A 23,462-nucleotide genomic window follows, 5' to 3' on the forward strand; every position below is an offset into this window, starting at 1 on the left:
TTTGGAATGACTTGTTAATTAAGTTTGTTAGATGGATTAAGGTGCAATTTGGCAGATTGGAAAACATTTTGAGAGTGAGCCCATCTGTACCAGATGATGATTTGTTTTTTATTTCATTAATTGTAGTTTGAAGCTCTGTTGATACAGTGGGGGAAAAAAAGAAGCTGTGTAAATTTTTATTTGGGAGATATGAACGAGGATCGTGAGAAGGTGTTATGGTAGCCATTAGATTTTTAGCTACATTAACAAAGTAGTGATTAAGGTCCTCAGGTGAAGTAGGGATAGTGCTAGATGAAGAAGTCTTATTTCTTAATTCATTTACAATAGACCATGTTTCTTTGGCAACATTACTTGATTCGATCATCTTTTTATTATAATAAATATCTTTTGCAGCTTTTATAGTCTTATGGTACATTTTTCTATAAAGCTTGACATAGTTATGAAAAAATACGCTGTCTGTAAATTTTTTCAGGTGTGATAATGAGCGCATGTTTTTTGCAGAAACACGTAAGCCTTTAGTGGTCCATGGCTTATGATGTTTAATTTTGATAGGTCTAAAAGGAAACGACTTATCTGCAATACTTGATAAAGACTTTATAAAACTAGAAAATTCACTATCTATATCGTCAGAAAGAAAATCCCAATTAGCCGTTTGGCATAAGTTCTTGAATTGTAAGAAATTATTTTTGCCAAAAACACGGCTTAATTTACGTAACGTGTTTTTGCCTTTAGAATTTATGGAAAATTTAGTTAGTGCAGCTTCATGATCAGAAAATCCGGAATTAAAAACCGAGTTCAGGAGCAAAAGATGACACGACATAGTCGATGGTACTAGAACTATTTCTAGTTATTCTGGTAGGAAAGTTAATATGCATTACTATACCCATTGAGACGAAAATAGAGTGAAGAGATTCTTGAGCAGCACACACACTGGAAAAATCAATATTAAGGTCGCCGCACAAAATTAATTTACCTTTTAAGGGCAAGGATTCTAGCAAGCTTAGTAGTTTTTGAAGGAAAGTCTGTAAGTCAGCGTCAGGTGTTCTATATACACTATAACTGTAGATAGTAGAGCAATGAAAATCCTCATGCATTTATAGAAGGGCATACCCAGTACCCTCAAAAAATTAATGTATGGGCAGGCATTTTAGGAAATAAAGTGAATGGTCCATTATTTATTACCGAAATTGAAATGGAGACATTTATTTGGATATGTTGGAAAATACCACCAATCCGCTTATCACTGAATCCATTGAAAACCAAATTAATGATGATGGAAACCCTATACTTGATGAGGCTGAAATAAAAACTGATATTTTGTAGTATAACAAACCCAGGTTCGTCCATAAAGAATGGATGAGATAAGTTTTTTTTTAATAAATAAGAAAAAGATCGAACTAGAAAAAAATAAATAAATAAGAAACCAATACCCTCCCTACGTTGTTTTTTGTAATAGAATCACTCTCTCTTTTACTTACCTCGGATGCGCTTGGCAAGACAAAATTAGGGAAACTTGAATTATTAGGATGGTATTAAAGAAAATGCAATCTTGATAATACACCTACTTAGTTTATTTATGTAAAAAAAATAATGCCGTACTCAGCCTGGAATTCACGAGGGGAAAGAGCACGGCAGAGAAACCCTCGATCTCAATTCCCTAAAAATCGAATCATGCTGAGTAATAAGTTCTTACTTCGGTTACAACAAAAAAATAAAGATAATTTATTTACTGTTCCTTTCTAATTCCTCATACATACTATCCATTTAAAACTGAAGAGAGTTGGGTTAGTTATCCAGCCATCACTAGAAGGTACTGAGGTCCCATACGGGAGGCTACCCAGCTATGAGTTGAATAGTTGAGTCAATATTCTAGGTATTATCACAGATAGACGGACAAATTCGCGAAACATATATTCATTTATCTGTGGTATGATTTACGTCTGAATATTCACCCAGTCAGGGTCGAAATGTTAGTTAGATTCAACAAGGCTCTAGCTTACTTTTGAAACACACAAATAAAAAAAAACTAATTTCGAACATATACCTAAAATTCAGTAAATAAATTATCTCAGTCGATCACTTTAAATATTAATTTTCTCGTCAGCATGAAACAATTTTAGATAAATACATGCATAAGTTATTTTCTCCTATTCACGCAAAATATTAAATTTATAAACATTAATAAAAATCTATATGTACACATTGCCAGTAAAAAAAAACAAACTAATAAGTTTTAAATTTACTAACCTGTAGAAAATCTTCAGAAAACCACTTCAACACAAATTAAATACGATTCAATAATTTTTTTAAAGTAGTACCCTCGATGGCTGGGTTTTACTTTCTGCCGTTGCCTAGTCGCGCGACCGAAACATCTCCGGAAAGCAACGCCCAGAAATGCTAACACAAACAACCCTCGGCGCATGAATAGGGCTGTTGTTATGCAATCAAAAAAAATTAAAAAGATTTTTCAGATGACGCGACATGCTGAATCCCAAATCCAAACAAATATGACATACTACGCATATAATTTAAAAGTAGGTGGTTTTCTTCAATTTTCATGTTTTTGTTTTCTATCTGAACAAATTAAGATAAAGATTTTTCTAATTTTCTCGAAAACGAATCCACCGATTTAAAAAAATCAAACGTCAAAATAAAAGACTTCGAAATCGTTCTTATTACTCGATACCCCTTGCCATTTAAAATTTTTAAGAGGATGACTCTGGGGGGCAATGGGTGAAAGGGGGTGAAGTAATTTTAGGTTAGAAAGTTGTCCCCCTTGACAAACCTTTTGACGTATTTCGGCGTTTTTTTTTTTAAACAGTGGTTTTCGATAAATCCGTGGTGGGAAGTTTTCAAATGAACACCGCTGTATGTAGCTGGATATTTTGCACATAAAATTATAGAAAAAATTAAATGTGAAAACAATTGTGAGGAATTTTTGATAATCCAACCTTAACGATGAAAAAGAAATATTATTGGTCAATAAAGATTATGCCAGATTTACCTACGTTTATAGTTTAAGAATTCCATCAAGGCATCAAATGAATTTTTGGATTCTGAATTTTGAATGGGAAAATTTAATTCGCATTTTGAAAGCTTGAAATTACATAATAATATATTTAAATCTCTTTATAAATTGTTGTTAAACGAGATTAATAGTATATATATTAATAGTATATAATACCATATTCTCAATCAACGGTGTAACACTCGATAGAATACTTTCGTTTAAAAAGCACTTATCGAAAACAGCAGAGAAAAAAAAAAATAAGTTTCCTTCTCCCGATAATTAACACGAGCGCACATCAACATTTGCCTGCCAGACAGGGAGTCCTGCTCACTTTATTAACACCTTTAAAAATTTTGATTCCAATCGAAGGGGAAACTAGTTTCGAATCTGTAAATGAGCGCACCGAGGTTCATTTAAACGCACGCGCTTCTATTCACTTCAATACTTTTTTCCGCAAGCACGCCGCTTTTGGATCACGTGACAGTTTATTCTTACATACAATACACTTACGTTTCGGTTGCCGGTTTCGAGGGCTGTTTAAGCCCAACCTTTATTTTACGATAGACTGGAATATTATCGTGATTTTTTATCATTACCGTTCGTATTTTAGTTAAAAATTCGTATCGGTTTAAGTGATCTTTTATCTGTGATCATATTTTACTTGTAAGTGTTCTAGCTATAATATTACGTAAGTATAAATCAGACTGTGTGTCTCCTGATTTTAACTAACCTATATTTATAAATAAGATAATTTTAATGATCGACATTTTTAACCAAAGTATTTATATACATATGTGTAAATAAAATTGATAATGACTAATTTTATTTTAACGAAAATAAACAATTAATTGTTAATGAATTAATATTATTAGAAAGTAGCCGCAACTAGGTTACATATTACAAATAATTATAAATTTAATTTTTTTAAGGCATTTTGTTTCTGCACACCTGTAATTTAATAATCGCAATATAGAATTTGGTATATAATAATAGCAGTAAACCTGCTGTCATTTATAAGTAAGTACTAGACGGATCCTGCTGGATTTATGACCCTATGATTATTATATTGAATATTATTAAATAAAATAAATAAATCTAGACACTTTTTAAGTAAAATGATTTAAAAAAAGAACACCGAGATATGTCATTTTTAAATCGTTGCGGTATGAATATCCAGGGTAAATACGTAAGGAATCGGACAGTTTTATCAAATATTAAAATTGGAGATCGATTGTACATTTTTTTTTGAATATCGTTTTTTTACCTACTACTTTTTGCTAGTGATTCGACTTAAAGTTATTTTTCATGTAATGTGAAACTAGGGTTACCAGATCAAAACTTGCCTATCCGGGACGCGTATTCACCGACCATCTAGTGTTAAGACCGTAATAAGGATTCATCGACGCTGATTGGTCAATATTTGAGTATCGACTAGGTAGGTATAACAGCTGTTTGCTGTTCTCATTCGAATGAATTTTGGAGTGAACATCTAATTTAAGTTTTTTATAGTTGAATTTTAATTATTTTGAACTAATTTTCGTGATAAATTTCAATTAAAAAAACAATAAAACTATAAAAAAAACAATTTAGTGCCGTATAAAGTGTTTGTGCCCATTACATGATTAACTATTTGTATGTGTACCTGTGTTAATGTGACGAGAAGTGTTCTGTTTAGTTATATTTTGGGTTTTAGGGTGAATCACATTTTGTTTCTTTTATTTTTTTCTTATTATAATTAATAAACATTTACAAATTGAATAGTCTGAGTTTTATTTTAGGGGTTGTACATTTAAATAATTATTTCTCTTAATCTTTATGATTTTGTGGGCATAAGATTGCATTACTCAATTTAATTTCAACTATAACTAGATAAATTTAATCATTCATCTAGTTATAGTTGAAGTTGATTGAGGCTTTTTAACAACTTATTATGAAGAATGAAATTTTGAGTTTGACAATGATCAAGAATGTTACGTTGTAAAGCGAGTGAAAGATCTTTCTGTCAGTAAATAAATAATTTATTTTGTTAAACTTGTAAGAAACTGTATAAAAAGAATAAATAAAATAGACTTGTTATATTATCGAACTTCTTTATTTCATACATTGAAAATAAAATATAAAATAAGGTAGATAGCTCTGGCACATTGCAAAGATACATAACAACACAGAACGTAACATTGGGTTTGATTAACAATCTTATTTTCATATTAGAAAAATTAGATAATATCAATACACAAAAAGTATTGGTTAGCATCTACCAATTTATTGATTGGTTACCTACCATGAGATTTGGCACTGGGTAAATTTGCCATAATATTTTTATGTAAATTTCTTGGTCTTTTTTTAACTCTGTTAGACTTAAATTTTGTTGGAGGGCGTCCAGCAGCTATTTGAGCCCTTTTCTTCATCGTGCAATAGAAGTTGGTTGAACGCGAATAGCTGCACCACCTTTGAAATTACGAGACACCTGAGCTACCGCAGTAGCAACAAAACTGATAAACTGTTCTTGGGTGTGTATTTTTGCTATACAAAGGTTTAACTTCTTTTTCAAATTCAATGGCAAGTTCTGTAGAAATGGTCTGAATTTTACAACCTCACTACAAATTTGTTTATAATTCAGATGAAACTTCACTCGGTTCTGCCATTTTTTCTCTTATTCGATTGCAGTTACTGGATGAGATGGAAGAACCGTCGCTGTTATTAGGGATGTCCTCGCTTAAACCTAAAAATAATGAAAGTTCTGCAAATTTTTCTCCCAATACTAATTGTCCTAAATTGTATCTTTCACTAGCAGACACTAAAGGCAAATTCGGCAAACTATATTGGAAACAATTATACACAAAAGCCTGATGTTTACAAAAACGACCCTGTGCACCAAAATGACATTCACAAATACCTATTTCTACTATATAACTACAATTTAAATCTTTCGCACTTGGCACTTTGTACAAATAATTACCAATTTTTTCTACGCATTCAGCACCAACACTTTCCATTTTTTTTAAAAGATTATAAAAATTTACAACAGATTTGTTTTTTCGATTATAAGCATAGCTTAATATTCTTTTGTGTAAGTATTCTGCAAATACTACTACCAGAAATTCTACAAGTGCAACTACATTAAAAGCTTTTGTGCGTCCCAAAACCACATCTTTGATTATTCGTACTGTTGTCTTGGAGAAGTTATTTCCTTTTCTTGCAAACAGTGTCCATTCTTCACATCGTTGCGGTACGATGCAGTAGCACATTCTTTTTCGGACTTCTCTAGCACAACACCAAACGTCTCGTTTAGTTTCGTAATTACATTTGTTAAATCATACATTTTGAGATTTTGAAAACAACACAACACCCTACAACGCCGAACAAATGAAAAACGAAAAATTAACCACGAACACGAAACACGAGTTCGAGTTTAAGAGTTTAAAGTATCGACATATGTCTAATACGTCATCTCAAATTAAATTTGACCAATCAGCGTCGATGAATCCTCATTACGGTCTTAACACTAGATGGTCGGTGAATACGCATCCGGGACGCATATTCATACCGGACGTACCTTAGCGCAGCTTCGGAAATTGCCGAGAGAGATGTTATATCGGACATCGCAAACATTTTTGCTGCGATCACATTCGTCCGATATAATCATAGTGAGTGCAAAAAGGAGAGTTGATTTTTAAATTTTTGGTGGTTATGAAGTTATGATAAGTGCGATTTGCAATAAATAACAAAGATACAAACAGCATCTAAAAATTATTTTTTGATTCAACGTAGGTATAAAAAAAATAATGAATTAAAAAAAATATTCAAATATTGGAGTTATAAACTGTATTTGTTTAAATTCTTATTATTACATATATATATCTATTTTACAAATATTAAAACAAGGCTTCTTAATATTAATTATATTTATATATAATTATTTATTATTATTTTATATTATTTATATATCTTAATTATATTAAGATTATTAATGCTATTTAATAATCTTATTATCACCTAAGGATATATTGCTTTCCACACATTTTGTGAGTGAATGTGGAGCTTTGATTTTTTTCTTAGTAAGACATCCTACAGGTCGTCCTGATTGAAGTTTTTTTCTTCCCGTGGCGTGAGCTTTCCTTCTTGAAACGGATGTTGGCTGGATTCCTATTTTTATTCCTTTTCGACACGTTTTGTTTGATATAAGTCGTCGTGGTTTGACACTTTGCGATTTAAATATATTAAATAAGCCAGTCATCAGTGAAGAGCTGGAATTAATATTTTTTGAATAAGATTTAACACATGACAATAACGGCTGGAGTAAAACCAACTGGGTCATCTTTTAGGGCTGCTTTCACATCGTCATCAAATTTTTTGATAAAGGCATTCCATTCTTCCAAGTTTTTGTTGCTGGAATTATTAAAATTTTGTCTATCAAAAGATACTGAAGGAGAAGATATGACGTTTGTATTTGTAACATTGTCGTCTACTTCACTCGAGATGTCATTGTAGTGTTTTGAGTTTACTGCATTTTTACTTTCTGTTAGATGTAGTGGGTTTAATTTGAGTTCTGACAATAACCCTTCAGGTGGTGGAGTTCCAGTTGCGATTTCGTAAAATATAGCTTTATTTTTTGATGTAAGGGTATTAGACACTTCTTCAATATTAAAAAGTTTTATAATAGATATCTGGTGCTTGCAGATTTTGCCATTTGTACCTATTGCACAAGTACAAATCCCAATATTCATGTCGACAAAATAGTTTATTTCTAAATTTGTGCTACTAATTACTTTAAATTGTTTATCCCCTATTTCAGAAATGTTATCAGCAGAAATAGGTTTATTATTTAATAGCAACTTATCTAAGGTAATTTTTCTTACCTTGCCAAACAGAAGATCCAATATTCGTTGCTTGTAATATCCTTCAAACGCAGTTACGATAAAATCTGTTAATTGCGGTAAGTTATATGCCTTGGTTCGTTCTAATGGTATGTCTTTAAACAACCGGAACATGACTTCTATCGAATTATTAGTATTAAATCCTCGTGTCAGATAACTTTGTCTAAAAAATAAACACCAGCATTCTATATTTTGATCTATTTTTTGTTTAATATATTTTTTAAACTGAGCATATTTACACTCAGCATAAAATTTTTCAGTGTTATATTCCAACAAATCCTTTGTTTTAGATACTAGAATGCTCCTAAATAGCTGGTAATGTTGCTGTCTATCTTCCTTATTTATATTATTCTTGGAGATGTTCAGGCATTTCCAGACAGCTTTCAGCACATGAAATGTACACAAGGTAAGTTTGGAACTGGGCCAGTATCTCTCGAGTACCTTCCGTTCTACCAAGTCATCGTCAGTCACGATTACTTTTGGATTAATTTTACTTGGAAAAATTTCTAATAAATTTTTAACTGCTGCATCAAATATTTCTTCTTTTTGTGATGTTGAAATTACACACCCAACAGGTATACCCCCAGCCCCCGATTGAGTTGCAAAGAAATACAATTTGTGGTTTTCCACGTCACAGTTACTAGTGGCGTCTACGAAAAGAATTTCTAAAGAATGCATCAACAAGCTTGATGCTCTTTTCATAATTGGGGGTGCATAATGATACAGCGTAGTGTTCTCCAATATGTGCTATTTTAAATGATACGTCTTTACTATTCATTAAATTTTCCTCTAGTTTTAAAAACATCTCAGGACCTGACCGTTCTCCATAACTGTTTTTAAAATGTGACTTCCATAAATTTGAAAAATCGGTTTTATTTGGGAAGTAGTGTCGATCGGATGACATGCTGTCGTATCGATCCCCAAGTTCTTCCATTGTTAAAGAAAAACTATGATATGCCGAAGCAACTGAATGGCCCTTTTGAAAGTATTCAATTATTTCTTGTTTCACTTCAACACTTAGTGGTCGCTTGGTTAAAGCAGCGGCGCTGTTGATAGTGTGGTTGCGGTTATTCTTGAATGTTATTATGCAGGGCCATTCACTAGCTAGATCATCTGGTATTTGGGCCCTTGATTTATTCTTAGGCACATGAGCTATAGTAATTATCATCTCAGCTGGACAATCAACGTTTCTAGAGGGATGTTTTTTAATTCTGGGAGTTTTAAGATTGTAAATTATGGTTTTGAAATGGCAATGATAAGTTCGTTTAAATATATGTTTCCGCGCTTTTTGTGGTAAGTTGCGGATAGTTCTGGTAATAGCCCATGTTACTTTTGTATATTCCATCAGATCTTTGACCCATTTCTGAAATTAACAAAAGAGTGCTCTTTGTTTTTGTAATAAAACTATAAGAAAATAATAACAATAATTATCTCGAACATCTCCGGACATTATCCCATGTTTTAAATTTATTTTTTACAAATTATTCAGTATTTAACCCACTCTGTATCTCTTATTGTTATCGAGATATAACTTAAAAGGCATCGAAATTATTAGGAGCTGTATAAATTTTATATATAGATAAAACTTTTCCTCCGATTGATACTAAAAGTTAGTGGTATAAGTTATTGTCATACATTGAGTCATACATTCATTGCTTAAGCAACAAATTAGTTCATTTACTGTCTAGACATTAAATGTGTGTACAGGGTTATTCACTATAAATAGACACCCCATTATCTTTTTTTTGACAAATCGGGGAAAATATTACGGAGAAATTAGTATCACAGAATAGATAAGTAAAAAGCAAGTTAGAAAAACAGAAACCGTTTTTCTCTAGAACGCACCATTTCGATTTTACAGCATTTCAAAGTTAAAAAAAAATCAATTTTCAAATGCCTAGATCTCCAAAGCAAATGAAAAACAGGACATAGTAATGATAAAAAAAGTAGTTGAATTAAACAGGGAAAATGTAATAATTAATATACAGGGTGTTCCACTTTAAAAATATGAAAATATGCCATTACGGTCTTTTGAAACACCCTGTAAAAAAAACTTCGTATTATTTCTTACAGCTTTTATATTGAATTTTTTTTCCGAAATTGTCAAATAAAAAATAAGATAAGAGGGATGTCCATTTATAGTGAATAACCCTGTACCTACATATAACATCAAATTATATTTTAGTGACACATTTAGTACCATTTGGAAAAAAAATGTTATTTTGAAGTTTCAGACTTTTAAGAAAAATATTATTAATTTATTATTTCATTATAAGATACCTCAATAGTTACCAATACTTGGAGAACCATAATTTAATTATTTATCGTCTCCGACGTAAAAAAAAAAACACTTTTAATGCCTTAGCCTCTACTTCGGTCTTCGTTTCACCGCGCCATTGAATTCGTGATTTTTTTGCCTTGTTCAACAAATTTATTTCACATTGCCCACAAAATTCTTGCTTTTTCTTTCAAACGTCAGTGCCAACACCTTAAATCCACGTAATACTGACGACATTCCCACTAAAAGCCTATTCGATATATTTTTGTTTTATTTTGTTTTTAACTAGTTTTGCATCTCGACCACTGATCCAAGTTCATTTTAAATACAGATTGCAGAATATGCACAATACTTTTAAAAACAACAAAGTCGATGAATCTGTAAGCTTCTAAAACCTAACCTTAAATTTTTAGGTTACAAATTTCTTTTATTTATTTTACTATGTACTTATCACAAATGCTTATTTATAAACCTACCTCGATTTGGGTTTCTGTGCTAAATTTAGTTCGAACACAACCATCTTCTTGATTATAATAATCTACACCTTCTGGCAAATCCATTGTAGGAAAATATACCAATTCTTCAATTCTGTTGCTTCGTGGAATTAACCAAACAAATACAATAATCGAATAATCATTTATATATCGGACGTATGGTACCGCATTCTTTATTGCAATATCGTTCGTCCGATATAAAAGTGATATTCGTTTTTACGATTTTATCCGACGTTGCGCTAAGGTACGTCCGATATGAATATGCATCCGGCATAAGCCCTAACGAAGATCCGGAGAAAATCCGGAAAATTTTTTTTTTTTACTAAAAAAATTATAGGTAGTCATAACTATTCCTTTCACAGAAGATAAAAGCGGTCTATTTTTTTTCTTTGGTCCACTGAGCGGTGATAAGTGAAAATATTCTTTCCACATTGGCATTGTGAGATGGGATTGCAAAAAGAAATTCGGCTGCTTTTAGTAATTGTGAAAATATTGCTTCAGAAATACTCTTATTAAAGTATTTTGCCCATTTTTCGTTAGTGGGCAAATTGTGGTCATTAGAGTCAAACTTTTCCATTATATATTTTTTTAAGTTACAAAATATATCAAAAAAATTAGTGTCATCGATTTCGGCTCTTTTTGATGTTAAATATACCAATGAGGGCATAACGTCCCTGTCCCTGTCCCAATCATAATTAGTAATATCATTTAAGCTTATCCATTTGAAACATTGGAATTCTTCAAATGGTTTGAGCCAGTTTTTGAAATATTGAATTGAATTATTATACAAATCAAATAACTCTAATTTTATTTGGTCACATTACGTTCTAAACCATTTTCAATGCACTTATTAAAAATTTCTCGAACTTTTAAAGGAATGAATTTGTTAGCTGCTCTTTCTTCTAAAGTAAAAATTACATTTTCTAAAATTGCCATTGTTTCCACTACAGAATTGTTCTGACGTTCAATCTTTTCTATATTTCTATGGAAAACAGACATCAAAGAATGGAAAAGATAGGCCTCTGAAAAATCGTTTTAAAAAAATGATTTAAGTACAGGGTGTCCCGGTTCACGTGGGAAATCTTTCGGATCCAAGTAGAACATCGAAAAATAATACCGAACGTTCCTATAAAAAAAAATCCTACAGGCCTTCTTTATGAAGATACAGCCTCCTAAAGGACGCTGCTGGAAATTGGTTTTTCATAAATTACTTTTAAACTTCCCGGTAGAATTTAATAAAAATTTTAGGTGATGAACACTATTGGCGACCTCTTAAAATGACATCCTTAAAATACATTTACCTTGTTTACTTTACCAGGGGCGGACTAGGTTGTACACTTTAATGCCTATAATTTTTAACACCCTGTATGTTAAAGTCTAAAAAAAATAAATTTGGATACCTTGAACCCTAGGCTAAAACAAAGGTACTCTTGTTCATTATCGATAAAATGAACCGTTTTGGAGAAAAAAAATAATAAACGAGCCAATTTTTTTTTTTTTTTTAATGAGATAAGTACGCCAGTTATTCAAAGACCAGAACATTTCGATGTAAGTCATTTAATTTAAAAAAAATATATGTTCCTAAAAATACAGTGGTGTCCTAAAAAATACTTTTACAAAATATTTCTTATTTATTATACGTTTATTTCTTTTTTGTTATTCTTATGATAAAAACTAAATATAAAAAAAAACTAAAAAAATTATGTAAACCAATTGTATTGTACCTGACTTATTTATCGGAATTTTTGCATTTTTGAACGCATTATTGCTATAAACGTTGCTATACTCCAAATTAAGCAAATACTTATCATTTAAACCTAATCTTTGTCAACATATTCATCCTTTATTTGATAATATTTTTTTAATTTTTGTATTTTTTGGTAACTTTTAATTTAAATTACGTCAAAATATGGAGTTTACTTTTATTGAGTATGCAGATATGCATCTTATGTATGGTCTGGCGTCTTGCAATGCATTGGAAGCAAAAAGATTGTACGATAGATTTCCCAATCGCATTATTCCTGATCAAAAAACATTTCAACGTGTTGATCAACGTCTAAGGGAAACTGGTAGGTTTCTGTTTTCCACTTAATGAGGTAATACTATTAAATGTCCTTAATGCAATTTTAGGATGTTTTGAAAAAAAAAAGAATAATGGTGGTCGAAGGAGAACAGTGTAATTGGAAGAAAATATCTTAGACGCTGTAGCTGACACTCCTACAACGAGTACTCGAAAATTAGCCGCTCAGCTTCATTCGTCCAAAACAATTGTACATATAGTACTTCAAGAACAACTGTTGTACCCATATAACTTACAAAAAGTGCATGAACTACTGCCCAGAGATTTTGCTCCTAGAATACACTTCGCAAACTGGCTGTTAGATCAGCAGCGAAATAACCCCAACTTTATCAGCACGATTCTTTTTACGGATGAAGCAGGGTTTACCAAAAATGGAATTGAAAACTTACATAACTCGCATGTATGGGCTGATGAAAATCTCCGTGATACTATTATTTCTCATCATCAACATCAATTCCAATCAATAAATATCTGGGCAGGAATTATTGGCAATTTTTTGATTGGGCCATTTGAACTGCCACCACGTTTAAACGGAGAACTTTATTTGGAGTTCCTCCAGAACAACCTTCCAGATTTATTAGAAGATTTGCCCCTTGCAACCCGCCGAGATATGTATTTTATGCATGATGGAGCCCCACCCCATTTTAGCCTTGCTGTAAGACATCACTTAAATAATACTTTTGAAAACCGTTGGATATGTCGAGGAGGACCTGTTGCTTGGCCTCCTCGTTCTCCCGATCTAACGCCATTAGATTTTTATCTGTGGGGTCACCTCAAAACATTGGTGTATTTCACCTCAGTCGATACTCGGAAAGAACTGCTCTAAAGAATTACATTTCATTGTATATATAAAAAACAATCTTGGGTTATTGTGGCGAGTACAGCAGTCCTCGATTCGTCGTGCCCGCGAATGTGTTAACCCGCGTATCCACTGGCATTAACATTTGTAGCAACATTTGTAAACGTTTGCGAATATTGATAAACGCTTGCAAAACGAAGTACCCACCGATCAGCACATGTTGTTTGAAATTGTTCACACAGCAGTTTTGAGAGCGTTTGTCGCGTATCCAGGTTTTTTTTTTTTATTTTGAGGAAAACCGAGAATAAAAAAATTGTAAAAATGGCCCCGTTAAGTAGAAAGAAACTTGCCGCCTGTGCTGCATTAGTATTTTGTGCACTTATAGAAAAAGAAAAGAAGAAAAAAAGAAGGAAACATAGATTTTGGGTGTCTCATTTTTTAAAAAATAGAGTTTCTATGCAGCTGATTTCTGATATCAAAACTGACAGGAGTAGCTTAGTCAAAAATTTTACTCGAGTTTCGCCAAGAGATTTTGATTTTCTGCTCTCAAGAATTTCTCCAGAAATATCTAAAATTGACACGAACTATCGAGAGTGCGTCTCTGCCGAAATTAGACTGGCCATCACACTTCGCTTTCTAGCGACAGGAGATTCCTATGCCAGTCTTATGTACCTCTTTAGAGTTTCGAAGCAGCTCATTTCTAGAATAATTCCTGAAGTATGTGCCGCCATCATGAAAGCATTAGCGAGCTATGTAAATATCTATTTATCTACAAACGTAGAATATCGCGTCTCCACTGAAATCAGGCAGAAATCCACAAACAAGTCAAATCTTTTGAAGTTACCGACTTTTCGCGGAACAGTGACAAACGCCTGCAAACGTTTGCAAATGTCAGTGACCGACATATGCACCAGATAAACATCGTGTTTGTAAACGATTGCAAATGTTTCTAAACGTGGATACGCGGCTTTAGAGTTCACGGAGCCCCCGTCGAAGAATTTAACTTTTGTTTACATATTTGGTTTTTGGCATTTTTTTGTAAGTTGTTTTTTCTAATTTAAAAACATACACTCATCATAGGTTTTTTTTTAAATATTTTGTAAAAGTATTTTTTAGGACACCACTGTATTTTTAGGAACATGTATTATTTTAAATTAAATGACTTACATCGAAATTTCTCTGTTCTTTAAATAACTAGCGTACTTATCTCATTTAAAAAAAATTAAAAAAAAAACATTGGCTCGTTTATTATTTTTTCTCTGCAAAACGGTTCATTTTATCCATAATAAACAAGAGTACCTTTTTTTTAGCCTAGAGTTCAAAGTATGCAAATTTATTTTTTTTAGACTTAACATACAGGGTGTTAAAAATATACGCATTAAAGTGTACAACCTAGTCCGCCCCTGGTAAAGTAAACAAAGTAAATGTATTTTAAGGATGTCATTTTAAGAGGTCCCTAACAGTGTTCATCACCTAAAATTTTGATTAAATTCTACCGGGTAGTTTAAAAGTAATTTATGAAAAACCAATTTTCAGCAGCGTCCTTTAGGAAGCTGTATCTTCGTAAAGAAGGCCCGTGGGAATTTTTTTTATAGGAACGTTCGGTATTATTTTTCGATGTTCTACCTGAATCCGAGAGATTTCCCACATGAACCGGGACACCCTGTATATGAGGAACATCATCTTGTATGCCTTGAGAGCGTGAAACATTTTTAAAACCCTTTCAATAGCGGGAAACAAAGATGGCCATCTAGTTTTAGAGTGATATATAAGAGTCTCATGTTCTGTGGCCACAAATTCACAAAATTTTTTTAGTGATTCAACTCGTACAGTGTAAATACTAAAATAGTTGAACATTTTAAGTATGATGGTTTCTATATCAACTTTTAATTTGTCACAACTATGGTGCACTGCATTATTGATTACATGAGAGGGACAACCTACACTAACCAAATTTTGATTTACTTTAGATTTTAATTTATTAAAAACATTATTTTGACCTTTTCTGCCTATGCTACCAAAATTTGTATTGCAATTATCCCCTGAGAATGCGACACATTTTTTTTTTAATTATTTTTTTTAAGCGTATCTAAAATTAAATCACAAATTGTTTCTGCTGTTTCGTTTGGAGCACTTCTAATGTCTAATAATTTTGTTTGATTTCCTCCATTTTTATAAACAAATACTGTATCAGCATTGGAAACATTTTTAGTGCGTTATGATTGCTTGCATCTGTAGCTACACCAATATATGAAATCTTGTTTTTGTTTATTTCGTGGAGAGTCATTTCAAGAGTATATGGTCCAATTACACTATTTATAATAGCCTCAACCTTAGTTCGTGTACAGGTAACCTTCTTGGCTATTGCAGAATCATGGTAAATTGCTTTATTTAACTAACAACAAGAACACACAATTATTATAAACTACAGACATAAAATAATAATTCAAAATGTACCTTGGTTGTACAATCCATGGACTTATAAGATTGGTGATGGCAAACTGTATGGAAAGCTAATGTTGCTTCAGCAGCTTTTATTGATTTGGTTTCTCCAGAAGTTACCACAAAATTTTGAAGGCCAGAAGTTCCCGCTTGAGCTCTTAACATTTGTTTGTGCTTTTCTTTATTTATATGGGTCTCAATATCAAGCTTGCCTTTATGAGCAATTGATATTGAAGAATTGCACACATTGCAAATTACCTCACTGGTGGTTTTTCCTTTCTTAAAGGAAGGGTATAACCGAAAAATTTCATCTGAATAAGTACATTTGCGTTTTGGCATCACCAAAAACCAATTTCAGACTTTTAACAAGATATAATTAAAAATCTTCACTAATAAAACCTAAAAAGTCGTGAACTGCTTAACGTTACCGTAAACACTGTGAAAATAATGTAAATAAATGCATTGGGGATTCCCCGAAAGAAAAAACCTTGCCGCGCATGCCGATATAGACGAGCGATTGACATACCGATGCGACGCCACATTATTTATTCCGCTAAAGACTAAAGGTGAATTTACACTACTAAATTTATCGGCGATTTGAAATATCTAAATGTTTTCAAAATAATTGACTTTTTTGCATGTTTTTTGTTCTTTCTTGTCTTAAAGAAAAACCCGGACGTTTAAGAAAAATTGAGTGCAGCCTCTGAATGTCGAAGAGTAGTACTAACCTTTAGTACAGGGGTACTAGTAGTAGGAAAAATTTTAAATTTGATTATGGCGCCAAATTTGAGTTTCGCCTTTTTATAACGTGTGCTTAAAATTAGTGAGAAATGTGTGGTGCCTTTGTAAACTACAGCAGGCAGATTGAAAAAGTTTTTTTGTCTCCATATTGAACAAAGTACTCGGTTTATTACTTTTCTACTTGTGAACTATAATTCCTGAAAGGGCCATACATTTCTGAAAGGCCTATCATTACCTAAGGCACTTAAGTTCTAATTTTGATAAATATTGATACAGGGTGTGACAATAACCCTTTGGGACCCAATTTTATGTTTAATGATTTTAAGGATGTTTTTGCGAGTTATGGTATTTTAAGAGATCATTTGACAATATATACTAGTTAAAATAAAAAATATATATACAGGAAGAGCAAAAAATTGTGGGACAAATATATCCCAGCGGGATTTTTAGGTGGGCTATAAATATCCCTAGAGGCCAAAAAAAAACACTTACATTTTTGTATTTCAAAATTTTTATTTTTTTAATTCACAAAAAGACAACCCGCAAAGGTAAGTATTTTAGGACGAATGATAAAGCATAAAACAATGCTTGCACAACCCTACATCGCACATTGCACAAATAGTAGTGGTTCTACGTTCTTTTTTCTGAAGAGCGCAACGAGCCGTGTCGATGTTTCTACTGGAAGGTGATCCCCCACATTTTTCATTACTTTTGATCTCTTTGATGGCCTTCCACAACTGTTTTTTCGAAGTTTGACTGAAGTTTGCTGTTGTCTTTTCTCGATTAGGTCCTCTGATAAAGTAAATAAAAATTCCAGTAAGGGTATCTTTTTTTGGGTACGACGTAAGTCATTATATATTACCCAGCTGTTAACAGCAATCATCAAAAGTTGATAAAATACTTTTTTCCACCATTTGCAACATTTCTGCCAAAGTCATACACACCACTCATCTGATCAGCCAGATCCACACCACCCATGATTTCATTGTAGTATGCAATAGCAGTGGGACATGGTACGTCAACTCTCTGCCCAGTCTTGTCTTTTCTCTTCACACAGGTCACATCAGGGGTATGGCAGTTACTCAAAAGAATAACCTGCTTTGTATCTTGCCATTTATTTGCAATAGAGTTTGTTTGATTTGATAAAAACTCGCATTCACCCCTTTTCACATTTTTCGTTTTTCGATGAATTTTTTTGGCATGTCTTTTCTTGTAATAATGGCTGGGTATTGGAGGGAATCCATCAAACGGACTGATGTAAAAAATCGATCAAAGGCCAGAACTACGTTTGGATTTTGTATAGTTTCACATAATTTTTTTACAACAGTTTCGCCCAAAATTCCGCTCCTTTCAACGTCATCCTTGCCGCAATATACATTTGCATCGTATGTATATCCTGTTTTGGCATCAATTCTAGGCCATAATTTTATGCCTCTTTTCACAGGTTTTTGTGGCATACCTATATTGTTTCAGTGAAGATCTTTCTTTGAAGCCCACCATGCTTTCGTCAATACTTTGACTTGTACTGTCGGATCGATTTTCTGAAATGTATATTTGAAGCAAGATAGAAGCTCTTGTACATAGTAAATCTTACTGGCCCCTTCTGGCTTGACTGGATTATTGAAATAAAGCGTGGATAGTATAAACAAACACCTGTTTTTGGATATGGCCGATTTGATGGCTTTGTTTCCCAAAGATGGATGCGATAACCAGTAGGTGTTTGGCGAAGTTTTGGCACCTTATTGAAACACATAACTAATGTGCAGCCAATAGTAATAATAATCTCCCCTGCATCAGTGAAAGTCGCCTGCTTTTTTTTATTTTGTTTGTAAATTTTGATTCGCTGTTTTGTAGACTCAGCAATAAAAGTAAATAAACTTTGAGGACAAATTTTAGTGAATATGTCCAGCGGGGAGGCATTTGCAGCAATTGAAGGATGTATGATACATTGACTTTCATTTGGAATGCTAAGTCTTGGGACATAGGTATTTGTAGGTAATGACCAAATTATATTACCAGTTGTAACAGGAGTTTCAGCACTTGATCTGAATTTTCAGCAGAAATAACGCCGTCGTTGGGTTGGGTTAGGTTCTCGTTTGCATCACTTTCAATGTCTCCACTATCTTCGTCCGAAGTATCCGAGGGCTGATACAACTCGTCGGACTCTTCACTATTATGGAATGGGTCTTCTTCTGAGGAAGAGTCTTCATATGGGGAATGCACCTCTTCTCCGGATGATAACTCTTCTAAATTGTCAGCAAGATCTTGAAGCTCTGCCCTAGTCAACTTCTTTCTTGACATACTGTAAAATACCATTGGGATATAAATCACCATATCAGAAAACCCACTGGGACACATATATCCCATAGCCAAATATTACAACCAAAATGCAAAAACCAAAACAAAAAACCATCAAAATACTTTGCTATTATATATGCTGAACTTACCTAAATAGATTGTTTCAAAAACCACACAAAAACTATCAAATTTGTAAAAAAACAGTGTCAAAAACCAACAACGTGCTCGCTTTTTGGCGTTTACAATCAGAATGACCTCCAAAAAGCGTGTCGCTGCCTGTCGAAAAATTGTTAAAACCTTAAAATACCCGCTAATGATAATTTCCATTAAAAACGGGACATGATAGCGCCCAGCAGATGTTATGAAATGTATGTTGGGATTTATTTGTCCCATTGGGGCCGAAAAGGTTAAAATAAAGAAATTTTTATTTTTATTATTATTTTTTTAAGAACATACAACGCCACTTGATTTTACCACCATATTTTTTTAAATGCATTTTTCATAAATTTTTCAATTTCTTAAGCAGACTTTTCGTAATTCTTATTTAGAAATTTGCTTACATGCTTATCCTATTGGAGTTTTCAATTCCTCTAAAATTCGTGGATGGATTTTATAAACTTTATTTTTGATAGTAAGATGCTAGATATAGAGACCTAGGGGGCCATGTTACAAAAGTACTACTGCGACCAATCCATTTCTCATGAAAATTATCAGTGATCCATTTACTTACAACAGCTGCAGCATTATGGATCGGAGCGCCATCTAGCTGAACATACATAGTCTCTTTATAAGTTAACGGCAAATCAAGAACAGCATCCAAAAATTTATCTTGCAAGAAAACCAAAAATCTCGCACTATTTAAAGGCGTATTGAAAAAGAAGGGTCCAATAATACGGTCTTCTAAAATACCACAGCACACATTTACTTTCTTAGAATATTGATTTTTGCAATTAATAACCTCGGTGTTTAGGAAAGGTGATCCTAATAGAATTGAGAACTACAGGTCCATTTGCATTTTAAGTAGCTTCTCCAAAATATTTTAAAAGCTTATGTATGATCGATTAGTACGGTTTCTTGATAAATATAATATTCTACATTCTTCGCAACATGGTTTTCGAAAAAATATGTCTATTAAAACAGCTTCTTTTGAATTAATTCAGTATGTCTGGGATAATATTGAAAAAAGATTGAATGTAGTGGTTTTTCTGTTTGATCTATCTCGAGCTTTTGAAACGATTAATCCGATTTTTATTAAGCATAAATTAGAGAGATTAGAAGTGCGAGGTAGAGTATTGAATTGGGTTATATCATATCATCCTTAGTTGTAAAAGTGGATGATGATTTCTCAAGTCAGTATAACTGCGAACTTGGAACTTCACAGGGTGGCACTTTGGGGCCGTTACTTTTCCTACTATATGTTAACGATCTCTCAGAATTCCTTAGCGATGTTAAATTGTTCATGTACGCAGACGATACTACTATTGTAGTTATAGGAGAAAGTATGGAGGAAATCGAATTCAAAGCCTGCTCTGTATAAAAAATTATAAAAAAGTTTAACGATTGATGTGAGGGAAATCACCTTATAATAAGTTTGGAAAAGACTAAATGCATAAGTTTCTCAAAGAATATGTTGGATGCTGTTTCAATTGTCTGCGAATCGTCAGTTAAGTTTCTGGGATGCGTAATAGACCAACACCTATCTTTTCTTTCTCAAATTGACGAGATATGCAGCAAACTATCTAGACTGTACTTTTCATTGTTTATTCTTAAAAGGCATCTAGGAATGAAGGGTCTACTGCGTGTGTACTATGGTATAGTGTACCCTCTCTTGACCTCACATGTTGCTGTTTGGGGTAATAGATCAGAGGCACAAAGGGTATTTGTATTTCAGAAAAGATTTATGAGACTAATTTTTGGTTTGAAATTTAATGAGAGCTGCCGTGAAACATTTAAAAAATATAATATTTTAACAAAGCCCGGAATTTATATATTTAAATTATTGTTATACGTATTTAAAAATCAAGAACATTTCTCCAAAGTAAGTGATTTTAATAACTATAATGTTAGATGTAAGGATGATCTTTATTTGCCAAAATTTAACTTTGTTTATTTTAAAAAGACCCCCTTTTATGAAGGAATTAGCTTATTTAATCAACTCCCTGCTTCGTTAAAACAAATAGATAACTTCAACATATTTAAAAATAGACTAAATCGGCTTATTATAAGTTCTGTCGTCTATGATATCAATGAATTTAGCAACATGCTGAAAGTCACTCCTGCCTAGTCAGTGTCTGTACTTTGTTTGTACTGTTTGTTGGTACTTTTGTGGTTATTAGAGTTTCTAAGTTTTAGTTGTGTGTAATTAGGTTTTTTTTTTATAATAGTTTTACTCTTTTAAATAAGTTAATTAGGATTATCAGTTTCTTTCTCTTGAGTTTCTCCTGATTATTTGGAACCGTAACTACAGTTATTCGTCAAATCTTCTACGAATTTGCATGACCCCGTTTTTGGGTGCTCTTTTCACTTTCGGTCCCAAAAATAATGTAAATATAATGTTAGGAGATGCTTTAGAGGAGCTTACCCTTCTGATGGCCCCTATCTTATATTTCCAATAAAAAAAATTAAAAATCTAGCAACACTAGTTGAGTATGAAAAAATCTAAAATTTTTGTCTCTTGCATTTTTTTAATATAATTAAGCGTTTTCAAGAAAATCCGCAATAAATGAAAAAGGAGGATTATTAAATGTAATTTTTAATGTAAATTAAATGTAAATTTATTGTAAAATAAGATATGGGCCATTATAAGGGTAGGCCTTCCTGAAGTGGATTTACACCAATTTTGGGACGGAAAATGTCAAAAAGACCCAAAAAATGGGAATTTGCAAATTTTCAAAAGATTTGACGGATAACTGTAGTCAGTGTTCTAAATAATCGATTATCTTTAGGCAATTAGCGGAGGCTGTAGCTCTGAGGGAGTGCATTTTAAGATACATATTTATAGGAAAAAAAAATATTTGAACTCCAACAATACGCTGTTAAAATATGTGCACCGAATGTTGTAATACCCTGTATTTCAAGCATTGAAAGATTTAGATTTCTGACGAGCAATAATAACAATAACAATACGCACCAGTTCCATCAAAGTATTCTTTATTTCTTCTGTGTTTAATTTATCTGATTTTCGGTAAAAACGTGACATTTTTGTTTTGTGCAGCGGCACGAAACTAAAAAACTATATTTTTTTATTTAATATATTATGGTACAAAAATTAACGTCCCTCCAATAGATGTAGAAGTGAAGTATAGCGGGTTAAGGACAGAAATCAAACCTCAAGATTTGAAATTAGCCGACGTTTCGACGTTTATTTACGCCTTTTTCAAGGCTGAAAAAGATACAATTGGTACAAAATGGTGAAAGTAATAGTTATTAATACAATAGTTAAGAAACCACCCAAAAAAAAACACAAATAAATGGAGACTAAAGCATAAAAGTTAAAATTAAGACGACTTACCAAATTTACATTAGAGGTTTACGTAACAACTAAAACCTAGTGACATCTCCATCAACCATCATACATACACCACAGATACAATAAGTAAAACAAAAAAAAAAACACACAGCATAAATAAACTAAAATTGGCTTATGTCACAGATTGATTCACAATAAATAAGTAGTACGTATAGTAATTATAGTAAATAATGGCACCTTCTAAGTCAGTGTTTAGTAGTAACTGTACGCAAAATTTGTTGTTATAAAGCAGAAATGATACACATTCTTTTTATGTCTGTAAAATAGGTTTAATATTACCTGGGCTCGTTGAAAAGTTGAGTACTTAACAGTTTGGATTTATACAGCTTTAAGATGTGATATATATATTGTGTACTTAAGCCATGAGTATCGGTTCGGTGATTAACAGAATTATGTAATTGGATGTGTATCATTTCACTGATATTGCGTTTAAGATAGTGCCTCTCTCTATCAACTATGCTAACATCATCAAAATTGTTAGTTAAGTAAGTTATGCCCTGTGGAAAAGTGATGTTGTGCTAAAGCGGTCTTATCTTTTTTGTTCATATTTATGACTCTACAATCATATTGATGCTGATATAGTCTGTTCTTTAAATGCTGCCTAGTGATACCTATATAACACTGTTCACAATTACGACAAGGTATACGGTATACCAAACCTGAGCTTAACTCAAGGGGAGTACGATCTTTTAATTGGGAAAACAATACACTGCTTGAGTTTATGTTGTAAAAAGCCAGTTTAAAATTGTAATTTTTTTCCCGTATGTGTCGTTGGATTTGTTCTGAAAATGATTTTACATATGGAAATCTGAAATATTTTGTTTCCTTACTCCTTACCAGTTGTGTATCTGTTAAAAGTTTAAAATTGTTGATAACTCTATTTACCAATGTTGTGGGGTAATTGTTATTTCTTA

The 23,462-nt window shown here is 32.5% G+C and overlaps 1 protein-coding gene across 2 annotated transcripts in view; it reads left to right on the forward strand.

Annotated features, from left to right (window-relative positions):
• Positions 1-3,609: 3,609 nt before the first annotated feature.
• LOC126746473 (elongation of very long chain fatty acids protein AAEL008004-like) overlaps positions 3,610-23,462 on the forward strand; it is a 225,214-nt gene continuing 205,361 nt past the window's right edge. Inside the window, exon 1 of one of the 2 annotated variants that reach the window (XM_050454749.1) lies at positions 3,610-3,673. The gene's annotated coding sequence lies outside the window, so the exon portion shown is untranslated. Of the gene's footprint in view, positions 3,699-23,462 lie in introns of both variants that reach the window. The other variant, XM_050454748.1, reaches the window with a different exon arrangement.

Source organism: Anthonomus grandis, chromosome 17 (assembly GCF_022605725.1).
Source record: "Anthonomus grandis grandis chromosome 17, icAntGran1.3, whole genome shotgun sequence".
Taxonomy (NCBI): Eukaryota; Metazoa; Arthropoda; class Insecta; order Coleoptera; family Curculionidae; genus Anthonomus; species Anthonomus grandis.